We start from the raw sequence: 13,163 nt of genomic DNA, 5'->3' as shown, positions 1-13,163 counted from the left end.
TTATGTATAGGTTTGTATGGACGTGCATGTTTTAGTCTTCTTGGGTATATACCTAGGTGTGGAATTGCTGAGTCACAGGATAACTATATGTTTAACATTTTGAAGAACTGGCAAACTGTGATATAAAGCAGCTGCTCTATTTTACAATTCCAGCAACAATATATGAAGTTTCCAAAGTCTCCACATTCTGGTAAACAATTGTTATTGTCTGTCTTTTTGATTCTAGTCATCCCAGTGAGTGTGAAGTAGTATTTTCATTGCATTTTCCTCATGAATCATGATGTTGATCTTTTTTTGTGTTTATGGGACATTCGTACATTTTCTTTGGAGAAATGCTTATCAAATCGTTTGCCTATTTTTAAATTGGGTTGTTTGTCTTTTTATTGTTGAGTTGTAAGAGTTCCTTACATATCCTGAATTCTAGTGTCTTATCAGATATATAACTTGCAAATATGTTCTCCCATTCTGTGGGTTGCTTTTTCACTTTCTTGATGATATTCTTGGAAGTAAAAAAAAAATTTTTAATTTTAATGCTGTCTCATTTATTTTCTTCTTTTGTCATTTGTGCTTTTGGTGCCATATGTAAGAAATCATTGTTTAATCCAATGTTTCAAAGATTTACTCCCATGTTTTTTTATGAGAATGTTATAGTTTCAACTTTCACATTTAGATCTATCATCCATTTTAAGTTAATTTTTGTACATAGTGAGAAGTTGGAGTCCACTTCATTCTTTTCATGTGGCATCATTTGTTGAAAAGACAATTCTTTCTTATTGAATTGTCTTTACACCTCGATGAAAAATCAACTGTAAGCGCGAGGATTTATTTTTTGATTCTCAATTTTCTTTTCATTGATCTATGTCTATCCTCACGCCAGTATCACACTCTCTTGATTACTGAAGTTTTGTAATAGGTTTTGTAATTGAGAAGTGTGAATCCTCTTTGTTCTTCCTTTTCAAGATTGTTTTGTCTATTTTAGATTCCTCGAGTTCCCACATGAATTTTAGAATAATCTTTCCATTTGTGCAAAAAGGCCAGCTGGGATTTTGATAGAGATTGCATTAACCTGGAGATCAGGTTGAGGAGTATTCCAGGATCAGTTTTAATCTTTTTGCTTCCAAAATGTTGTAAGCGTGGGTCATCTGAGTAACTTGCATCAATGATTTCCAACAGTTTTGAGCATCAAGATCCCTTTATAATGCAAAACATTGTGTTGACGCCTCAAAAGATAAAAATTGTACTTTTCTATTAATAGTAACTTTCTATTGCCTTGCTACACAAGAACAAAAACTATTATGAATTCAAAACTGTTTTATATAAATTTATTTTTATCAATTCATAACAGCATATACATATAATTGAGAAATCATAAAGCATAATGTGGAGAAATGTTAAATACTCTGTCTTAGCCAAAGCGTGGTGTATTTATGGGGCTGTTGCACCATTTGAATAAAACGTTGTTGCCTCCCACATTGAGAACCTCTGATCAGCAGAAAGTCCTTCTTATGTAGCAGTTTCATCTTTCTATTCAGAATGCCTGAGCCACAGAAGAAGGAGCCCTGGCCAGGACTGGCCCCTGAGACTAAATAACAATTCTAATTAGCCCACAACCAACCCAATGCTTGCAATGAGTTGATTTTCTTGTGGGGGAAGGAAATCCCATACTTAGCTGCTGCTCCTGCCATCTCAGGCTGACCATGCTGATTGCTTCACCTGCCTCTGAAGTCCTTGCTCCCAGGATGCTCTAACAATTGAGCTAATTAGCAATAATGCTCACATGAACAAATCAGCCACAAAAATACCTCAATTTTTTCTCTGACACCTCCAATTACCAGTCTTTATAAAAATAGAAAACAAGTAAACAGAAATCTCATGAGAACATTCTAATCTTTCCTGATGCTACCACCTTTCTGTATATTTGGAACAAAGTGAATAAATGAAAAATTGTCTTTTTTCTCCAGTCAAGAAGCTCTATTGAAGAAAAAATGAAGTACATTGATTGCTTATGCCAGCCAGAGAATTGTTCAATTTTGTATTGTCCTTTACTCAGAAATATCCATTTTGCCATATTTGAATGGAAAAGATCACTGCTTTCGGCATAAGAATATCTGAGCTCAATTTTCAAATCTCTGTTTTGCTAGTCTCAGTTTATCCATTACGGAATTAGTAATAGTTAACTTTTGGATGTACGAATTAAGGAGAAACTTGAAGACTGTTAGGTAATTTAATAATTTAAGTATTGTTTTTATTCGTGTACTATTTTTGCAGTAATGATAACATATTTGCCATATCATGAGATTCCCAGACTCTTCTAGAGGGCCATCTACTTTCAGAGAGATATGGGTCTATGAGCTTCTTTCTAATGGCAGGAATGGCTAAAGGCAGAGAGCCAGAGGCCCATGTGAAGTGAGACCAAGACAGCTGGGAGAGAGGGAGAAGAAGTCATCTGCCAGAGACATGAGCCATAGCACCGTCCCCCGTCCCCCAACCCCGCCGCCACCCATTTCCTACCTGTTCATGGAACCAACATTGCTTTCATCTTCGTGCGCTCTTTGGCTTCCTGTGTCTTCTTTCTTTCTCAGTGTCAACTAACGTTTTCTAGGCCTCTGGCTTGGTGCAAACTATTTGTGTTTGTAGAAAGTATTTTTGTTTTTTAAGAAAGATTTGCCAATAAAAAAAATTTCTTCTAATTTCCCCTTCTTTTCTCTTTCCTTCTCTTTTTTGCAAGCCAGATTCCATTCTGTGTTCAGCGCCTCAAGGAGGGGTTTAAAAGGGCAGAGTAGCCTGCCAATCACTGGCTTCATATTTCAGAAGCCTGATTCATGAGGGGGAGCAGGTGCCCTGTGTAGGTGCCCTGTGTAGGGTGGAGGGATAATAGGAAAGTGTGGAAATAGAGGGAGTGCCTCTGAGGGAAAATGCCCAAGATTAACAGAAAAGAGATTTTTCTCCCTATTCTCCTACCCCCAGACTAGAAAAGTGTCTTCTGGGCTGAAAGTTGGACTCAGAGGAAAGAGGAGAGAAGTGGAATGGTGAAAATGAGAGCAGAGAAGGTTGTTGTGCGCCCAACTTCAAAGGTAGGAACTGGGAGCCCATGAGCTGCAGAGAATTTGGAGTGGCTGGAGAGCAGAGGGGTTCTGCAATCTTCCTCCTCAGCCATAGTCCTAGGTGAGTTATGTCTGAGCAGGCATCTTACAAGATGAACTACAGAGAGTGGGCTGAGAATCTTGTGTCCCATTCTGGCTCAGAATCTTCGCAATGGGTCATAAATGAAACAGAGAAGTGTGGCCCCCAAAGGGTCACATGGACAGGAATCTCAGGATATGGACAGGTGACTGAGAAGGGGTAAGGCACATTTCAGCCAAAACCTGGGACTTAAAAACCAGGAGATGCTCTTCCTTCTCCCTAGATCCATTTTCTTGGCACTAAGCAATCTCTTTTGAATTTACAACTACCCTGAACAAACGGGAAGTGGATTCTCATGGACTGAGGTTACATTTTTGTCATTCTGACAGGATAAAGGCTCAAATAAAAATTAAGTTGAGATATAGAAAACTTTGTAATTCTGGCACACTTGAATTAGTAGAATAAAATTCATACCCACCACACCAGTCTCTGTTTATTCTTTGTATGTATCCCACTCTATTTGGTATGGTTCTTTGGGCTGGATTAATTATAGCACAATGTATATTACTGAGATTACCATTTGCCTGGCCTTGATTAGGTGTGGGGCACATCCACGTGACTGAGAGATGGTTAGTGGTAGGAAGCCTCTCTGATGGCCCCAGCAATCCCCACCTCTTAGTATTCATGGCCTTGTGAATCCTCTGCATTTGGGTATGGGCCAGACCTATGACTCACTTTTAACAAACAGAATGTGGCAATAGTAATGAGATGTGACTTCCAAAATTAGGTTACAATAAAACTGTGACTTCCATCCTACTCCCTCTCCCTCATTTTCTCTTCTGGCTTATTTTGAGAGAAACCTGCTGCTATGTCATGAGCTGCCCAATGAATAGGTCCACGATATCTCTGGCCAACTCCCAGTAAGGTCATGACCAGTAGCCATGTAGGGGAGGTTTGCATTTTCCCATGGTGGACCTTCAGATGACTCAGCCCTGGTTGATGCCTTATCACAGCCTTAGGAGAGACCCTGAGCCAGAGACATGCAGCTAAGCCACCTGGATTTCTGACCCTCAGTAACTACAAGATAATTCTATTTTAAATTGCTAAGTTTGGGGATTATTAACTATACAGCATTAAATAACTAGTAATGATCCTTGACCTCCAGGAACTCTTGCTCTAGCATGATAATTTCTTTGGAAAGAGCAACCATAGTAAAAAGGATTGGAGAGCTGGGCATAGAGGCATGGATACCGTTAATTAGGTTTCAGGTGGTGAGAAAGTAAAGAAGGGAGACTCAGAACGCTGAACGGGCAATAATGGCTTTTGAGGACTGTGATAGGTTTCCTCTAGACACACATTTTCTTTAATTGCAAAGGTTTATTTTCTTGAAATGACAATATTTGCACTTTTATTTAGTGGGCTGGCAAAACTTGGAGAAGTAGCATCATATGGTAGAGATGCGAGAGCAGGGCTGTTCTGCTACTGCATTTAGCTCAAATCAACGACTATTTTTGTGGTGTCCACTCTGTACTCATGTGTGTCTCACATACTCATACATGCTCTTTCCTGCCTCTACTGAATAGCTCTTTATTGAGGACATCTTTGCTAGGAGGAACTGTGCCCGCAAGTGACATTCTTAGTCTTCATCCTTTCTGGGAGGTAGGGAGCTCTGAGCCAGTGACTCTCATCTGCCATCATTCCAGTTGTAACAAATTTAGGCACTACTTCATTGAAAATGGAAAGACGTGGTGGTAGTGGAGGAGGTGGTTATGCAGGAGAAATGGGACAAACTTTCATTTCTCCAGAAAAGCTTTGACTCAGCCCAAATATTGAGAATCATTTTGATTCTGTTATCTTCAGCAAGGATCTCTAAGTCATTGTAAAAGTCTACTTCCTTCTCATCTAAAATACTGTGCTCTGATTAAAGCAACCATGGGCACCTAGGTAATTGCCCTGTGGAATGACTTTTCCTTTGGGTAAGATCATACTGGAACATTATTCCTGGCTCTTAATTTTAGGAGAGTTCAGAAGAAGTGATGTATCAGATTGAAGAAAGGCACTGAAATCAATTACAGACTGATTAGCTTGGAACATGGTCCTCATTCTTTTTCTCTTTTTCTTCTTTCTGTATAGGCAAATCCCCATGCACACTGCGTTTAGGTGCAGTCAAGCTGCTACAAACTTCTAATAGCTGTCTCAAATGTCGGAAGTCACAGGGAGCACCAACAGTTGAGCACCATTTCTGCAGAAGTACCACTGAGATCTGTGGAATTTTGCAAATCTCATTGGAATACCTCACATTTCATCTTGTCAGCCCAACTAGCTACTTCTTGATATGTGTGATGTTTTAGAGATAATCCACTCTTGGGCACAATGTGTATTTTACTTGCTGAGGATTCTCTCCTTTGTCTTCTGTTAAGAGCACTCTGATTTTCTGAGGGGAAAAAATTCCATTCTTGGTCCACCTGATTGGGGTAGGACTGATCCTACCCCTGACTCTGCAAGAGGGCATGAGACCTACGTGTGGGCAATCAGAGCACTGCATCACCTGGTCCCAGTGATTGGTTTAGGATGAACATAAGACCCAATCCAAGCCAAACATAGCTATTGAGACTTGTTTCATGACTTCTGTTAAAAGAGTTGGAAAAAGTCATGTTCTTTTTTAGGGATGGTACTGTTGGTAGCCTTCTTAAGGTCATGAGGGGCATGCATGCCTTTCAGTAAGCAGAGACAGAGCAAAGAAGATGACGAAGAGAGAGAGAGAGAGGGAATGAGAGAAGGAGAGGGAGAGAGAGAGAAAGAGTGGGGAGGGTGGAGTTTTGTGAGTCAATACATTTTTCTTCATCCCTCCTTTGTTTTGTTCTGTTTTGTTTAATTAAATTTAAGCTGGATTTCCATAATTTGCAGCTTAAAGAATCTTGACTATATGTTGGGGAGAAATCTGCCATGTGCCCTGCATATTCTTTCTGAAATGTCAAGAATTCAAGGCCCTGACTGATCTCTGCTTGAGATATTTCTCAAGATTATTTACACTGAGCAACTTGAGAGATGAGGTTAACTTCTCTCACAAAGAGCAGGCTTGCTTCCACTTGCTGTAAATGTGGTGGATCTCCCAAGTTCAGTGTTTCCTTCTTGCAACACCACCCATCATATATGTAGTCATTCATCTAAGCCCACCTATGTTGCCCTATGGGATTTGAGTGGCATGAGGAATAGACACAAACCAACAGCATGCTCATGCTTTACTGTCTGTGACTACTAAACCCTTTGTCTCTGACCCAGGAGTCTTGTGTCTTCTGCCAACATCCACGAAAATGTAACAGGCTAGCTTATCAGCTTGAACAGTAGGGAGGACTCCCAGACCCATAACACTAGCTGAACTGTAGAGCTTCTTTGGGCTTCCCTAGGCCAATGATTGTTGCATGGCAGCTTGCTAGGGACACATGCTTGACTGGAAAACAGATTGAGCTGAGTCCTGGCTCTGCCCATTGACTATCTATGTGACTTTGAGCAAGTTACCTAACCTCTCAGGCCTTCTGGTTTCTCTGTGGAATGGAGACAATACTGCCAATTACACAAATATTTGTGAAGATAGAATAAGGAAAAGCTTGTAATACACTTGACACAGAAACTGGTATAGAGTAAGCTCAGAGAGTGTTAGCTATTATTAACTTGTTGGTAGTGGTACTTTGCACATTATATGAATTTTTAAATATTTCAAAATATTTTCTCATTACAATGGAAAAAAGTTTATTGTTGAAAAATTGGAAAATACATATCAGGAAAATAAGAAAAGCTTTTAAAAACAATTTATAATTGCACAACCCAGACACCCATTATTATCTTTTTGGTTACTATCTGTCTACAATTTTGGTGTCTGTGTGTGTGTGTATTCTGTGTGAGGTAGGATCATAACGTACATACTGTTTTGTTATCTGTTTTCCCTTCTTTCTAGTTGATACATCTTCTGTAGCTTTCCACTCAAAATTATTATGAAATACTTGCATGTGTAAGCATATATATATATATAAAAGAATATGAGTAGCAAAGAAGTTATTAAGAAGAGAAATAAAATGAACACCCAGGAACCCACAGTACAGCTTAACAGAACATCAATCACCTAGGACATGGAAGCACTGATCGGATCATCTTCTTACCCCCAAGATACCATGATTTTGACTTTTGCATTTACCATTCTTTTACAATTTGTATAGTTTACCATGCATGTATATATTGATAAACATTACATCATTTGGTTTACTCATTTATTACTAAACACAGTATTATACTGTATGTATTTCCTGTGACTTGCTTTTGTGCCTGGCACATGTTCCCGAGATCCATCCATGTTGATATATGCAGTAATTCATTTTTCAGGATGACTGTATTCCCATGTATTCCTATGTATAAATATGCCATGATTTAGTCAATGGTATAAAAAAAAAAGGGGGATTTGTGGAAGGACATCATCTACCTTTCTTAGCAGGTCTTCAAACTCTTGGTGGGGGATGGGAATCCATTCTGACCTTAGCTACTTTCTTCCTGGTCAGTTAGAGATTTCCCAGCCCTATGAGGAATGACCCAGACAATGCAAGCCCCACAAGCAAAGAGAAGGAAAAGGAAAGTTGAGGGTCTGGGGCTAGGATAGACAACAGCATGGATGTCACAGGTAGACTGCAGAGATTCTACTGTAAGCAAATGTAGAAGAGACAAAACACTTTTTTCATCAGGATATATAGCTAGAGAGTCAGCATTAAATAAGCTGAGATTACTCTGCCTAAGAAAAAGCATGGAAAAATTCATACAATTTAAAATAACCTATGTGGGCTGAGTGTGTGGAAAAACTAACACTCTCTTACATTACTAGTAGGAGTATAAATTAGCAAACCTACATGAAGAATAATTGGCCAAATCTACAAAAATTTAAAATGTGCTTACCCTTCGACCCAATGATTACATTTCCAGGAATTTATCTTACAGATGTGTAAGGTGATATATGAACAAAGTTACTTATTGCAGTATTATTTATAACAAAATATTCAATCAAATTAAATATCTATAGGGGATTAGATAAATAAATTATGGCTTATCTATCCAGTGGAAAACAATGTAGCTGTTAACAGAAAATGAGGCAACTTTTAGGTACTAGTCTAGTACAATCTTCAAGTTTTATTAAGTAAAGAAGCAAAATGCATTGGCTTAAAAAGAAAATGTGTGTGTGTGTGTGTGTGTGTGTGCATATTTGTTGCCTATGGTTTTGTGGAGAGGCAGGAGTTTGTTCTGATGGGAGGACTCTTAGAAAACACATTGTTGAGGAAGATTTTTGAGAAGTTTTGCCATGATGTCCTCTAACCGAGGAAACTACCATTTAACGCCACTTTTGAAGTTGGATTCCTTTTCTCTCATTAAGTGTTTTTGTTTTGCTTTGCTCTTTTCAGACAAAAGTCGTAACAGTTATAATAACAATAACAGTAAAATAATGTTAATAATAACAACACCAATTATGAAGAATGGCTATTATTTTTAGTATTTACAATGTGACAGACATTGACCAAGCACTTTACACCCATGATATCATTTAATTCTTATATCAACTGTATGAAGACAGTAGTATCATTATTCTCATTTCATGGATGAGGAAACGGAGGCACAAAATTAAATATTGTATGTTCAAGATTCCATCTAGTAAGTGACAGTGTCGAAATTTGAACTCTGTTTTGCTTGCCTACAAAGATCATACTTTTATCCACTTCACTTTTTTTCCCTAATAAATGAGGAATTTGTTAGAAAGCATAGTAGCACGAGCATGTGCATACACACACATCTTATCTATCTTCAGATGTTAACTGTGCACAAATATTTATAGACCAATTGTCAGGCAGAAAAAGATAAAAGAGTGGAATACTAGTTATAATCTTGTTCACCCAAGAAAAATCGAGAGATTTTAGGACAATAGGCAGGGTGATCGTTTGGGGAATATTAGGATGAAACACACCTGCCAACAGACAGCACAAACAGGTGTTGCCATTTCTATCAGGCTGCTGGGAATTCCCAGAACGTGAGACTGAGGAGGAAATCAAACAAATAGTTTGCTGACTCTACTAACTTGCAAAAAATATTTTCAAACTCACTCTTCAGAGGCCCTCAGACTCTCTCTGATATTTCAGAGAAAATGCGTTAACCCAAAAGTTATTACAAATCACCCCGAGGCTAAGATTGGCCAAACTGCCTAAACTCACAGGCGGGACTATAGAGCCAGTGTTTTCCCCAGAACACTATTTCTTCTTTTCCCTTATTGTTCCAACAACCCTGACTCTAACGAGTTGATGAGAACAATTCAAGGCTTATTTCTTCAGCGTTTTTTCTAGCGGGAGCTGAAGTATTGTCAGGATGTCCATTACCACTGAGGAAAAGTGTATCTCTGTATTTTTCTCCATACCAGACTTTGATTTATTTGGACTGCAAGTTTCTATGCAGTTACTTGTATTCCCACCAATGCCAACACTTTTCAACTCTGGCTTCAAAAGAAGGAATACTCTAAACTTGTGCTGTCAAGTACTGTAGCCACTAACCTGTGTGGCTACTGAGCACTTGAAATGAACAGAGTGGTCCTGAAAGTGAAAAATGTGCATTGTATTTTGAAGACTTAGTATGAAAAAAAAAGAATGTAGTATGTCTCGAAGTTTTATGTTGATGATGTGTTGAAATAATATAGGCAGTCCTTGCTTTGCAAGGCAGTGCAGAACCACAAAAGTGACTGCAAGCTAAAGCCATACAAATGATTATAATTATCAATGGGGGAAATTATGATTGTTATGTGACCTTTAAAAATTTTTTGTCAAAATATTATAATTTCTTACTGTCAGTTATAAGTGTATACATAAATGAAAAGAGTAGTAAAAGTAATTTATAAGGTACACAGACATTTATAATATTAGAAAATTTGAGAATCGAAGTGGTTTTTTTTTCTTTACAATAAAATTACTAAGACTAGTTTGAACAGTGCTTGCCATCTTCTTGTATCACATACATATGGAGCGAACATCTTTTCTAAGCTTTGGTAAATTGTTATACTCCTGTGTGAGATCAGCCCTCAATATTTTATCCTTTGCTTTCCCAATGTCATGAAATAGCTCTTAAAGTTTCTTTAATGTGAAGTGTTTTATTGGTGTCATTTTCTCTGGGACACCTGCATCCTTTTTGTCACAACCATGTTCCTCATTTACTTCATAAGTTTGCTTTCACTAAGTTCCTCTGGCTGTACAACTAGAACAGTGGAAGTGTCAACTTCTCAGACATCTGTCTTCTGCTCATAGCCACTTTCACTTCCAACAGTATCTTTTCTGTTTCTTTGCTGCCCTTTCACCTTTTCGGCCAATTCCCTCTTTAGATTATTCATTTTTGTAAAATGTCACATAGATTTACCACTGAGAGACAAGGAGGCAGTACAGCTACACATTTTGTTTTCCATGCATGAACTGAATAACAGATGTGCAGTGACCAATCACCGATAGACTTCGAAAGAAATTATATGACTGGTCATTGATAATGATGCACATCTGTTGTTTACATAGTCACTTGTGGCCTGGAACCCTAGCAGCAAAGTTATACTTTATGAAATTACTCACAGTTATTTTACTATAGTAACTGAAATTTGAATCGTATTATTGAATATAATATTATTTAAATAGTGGTAACTGAAATTCATGCATATTGGAACCATGCACAACAAAATTGCTCATATTTTGAATATTGGGTTAAATATAATATATAATTAAAATGAATTACACTTGTTATTTTACTTTCTAAATGTGGCTAATAGAAAACTTTAAATCTTGTATACATCTTGCATTATATTCCTATTGAACAGTGCTGCTCTATACCATAAATTAATAAAAAATTTAGGAGAACAAATAAGGAAAAATAAAAAAAAGAGTTGTGAAAGAATCAAACACTGTTATAGTTTTGAAGTGATAGGAGCAATCACTTCACATACACAAATTGAACATGATTGTATGGTGAAAAACAGCAAAGCTAAAATCATGAAGAGAACAGATTGGGAAAACATTTGCATCAAATATGTAAATCAAAGGCGAATTGCCAATATTATAAAATTACTCATTCAAATTTATTCTAAGAGTATCAAGATCCCAGTAGATTGTAAAACAGGTGAATGGCAATTTATATGAGAGGAAATTGGAATAGTAAATGAACACTTAGAAAAGCATTTATCTTCTCTAGTTACCAAAGACATAAAAATTATTGCACCTTTGAGTTACAATTTAGTATTCACTTTATTAACAAAACAACTACAACACCCAACATTGTGGAGAATTTGGTGATTTCATGCATCATAACAGATGTTGTAATTAGACATACTTTTAGTAGGCAATATTGTATAAATAGAGCCATACAGATGTTCTTAATCTCTTAGCCTAGTACTGCCACTCTTGAGAATTTAGTCCAAGGAAATAATTCAATAAGAAGGAAAAGATATATACAGTAAGATGTAAATTGTATCATTACAATCACAAAAAAAATCTAACTTGAAACACTGCATCCAACAATGACAGAATACACAGCATTTTTGAATGCACATGGAACGTTTACTAGATTTACCATACGTTGTGTCATAAAGCAACATGCAATATATTTTAAAGGATTGAAATTATTCAGAGTATGCTCTCTGAGTATGGTGAAATTATTCTCAAAACCAATAACAAAAGCTAACTAGGAAAGCACCAATTGTTTTAAAATTAAGTGACGAAATTTAAACATATCAAAACAGCTAAATAGTAATCGAGGAAATAATGACCAACCTACAATGCTATAATCATCAAAAAATGTCCTTCAATTATAAAGATGAGATAAACATAACTCAAAACTACTAAAAACTAAGATAATTCATGCAGTGCTTGAAGGAAAATTTATATTCTTAAATGTATATATTACAAAGAAAATAAAGTGTATACATGAATAATTCAAGTTTCCATTTTAAAACAAAACAAAATACCATACACAACAAATTAATCCAAAGAAAGAAGGAAATATTACAAATAAAAGCACATTATAAAAATTATTTTTATAAATAAATAGAAAACAAAATACAATAAAGAAAATTAACAAAATAAAAAGTTTGCTTGAAAAAGATGAATCAATTTTATAGGACTCTGGCAAAACTCATGTAAAAAAAGTGAGAGAAAAAATGGGTTGGCTTATTTGGATATTCACATGGGAAAATTTAACCTTTGTCCTTACCTTTCACAAATCAATTTCAGGTAAATTGTAGATTTATATTTACAAAGGTTAATCAAAAGTAAAGCTTTTAGAAAGAAATCAGAGGATAAGTTTATATCTCAGGAACACAAAATTTTCTTAAATTGTATACAAAACATACTAATCATCCAATTAGGGAGTTCCTATCATCAAAAGACACCATTAAGAGAGTAAAAACACAATCCAAACAAGATGAAATATATTGAAAATATATATAAAAAGACTCATATCCAGAATATGCAAAAAACTAAAAAGTTAAGAAACAGTTAACCCAATATAAATACAGGCATATAATTTAAATTGTCATTCATCAAAGAGTTTACCCAAATGGCCAATGAACATATGAAAACATATCTAGCCTCATCAATTATCAGAGAATGCAAATAAAAGTCACAAAGATATAGCACCACATATTCACTGGAATAGTCGAAACAAAGAAAGACAGTATCAGATCTTGGTGAGAGAGTTGAGCTGATGAACATCCATTCATTGTTGGCAAATTGAGTGTTAATAGGCAGAACTGCTTTGGAAAAATATTTGTCGGTTTCTACTAATGCTGAACATATGCATATTCTATTAGATGGTGATTTCACTTCTAAGTATTTACCAATAAAAATACATACATATTGTACCCCCAAAATGTACAAAAATGTTAATTATATTATTTGAAATAGCTCCAAACTAGAATAATATATATTCATCAACAGTAAAATAGATAGGTAATTTTCAGTATATTCATATGATATATACTATAGAGCAAAGAA

This window comes from Pteropus alecto, unplaced genomic scaffold (assembly GCF_000325575.1).
Source record: "Pteropus alecto unplaced genomic scaffold, ASM32557v1 scaffold3, whole genome shotgun sequence".
NCBI classification, from domain to species: Eukaryota; Metazoa; Chordata; class Mammalia; order Chiroptera; family Pteropodidae; genus Pteropus; species Pteropus alecto.
This window is presented reverse-complemented; position numbering follows the sequence as displayed.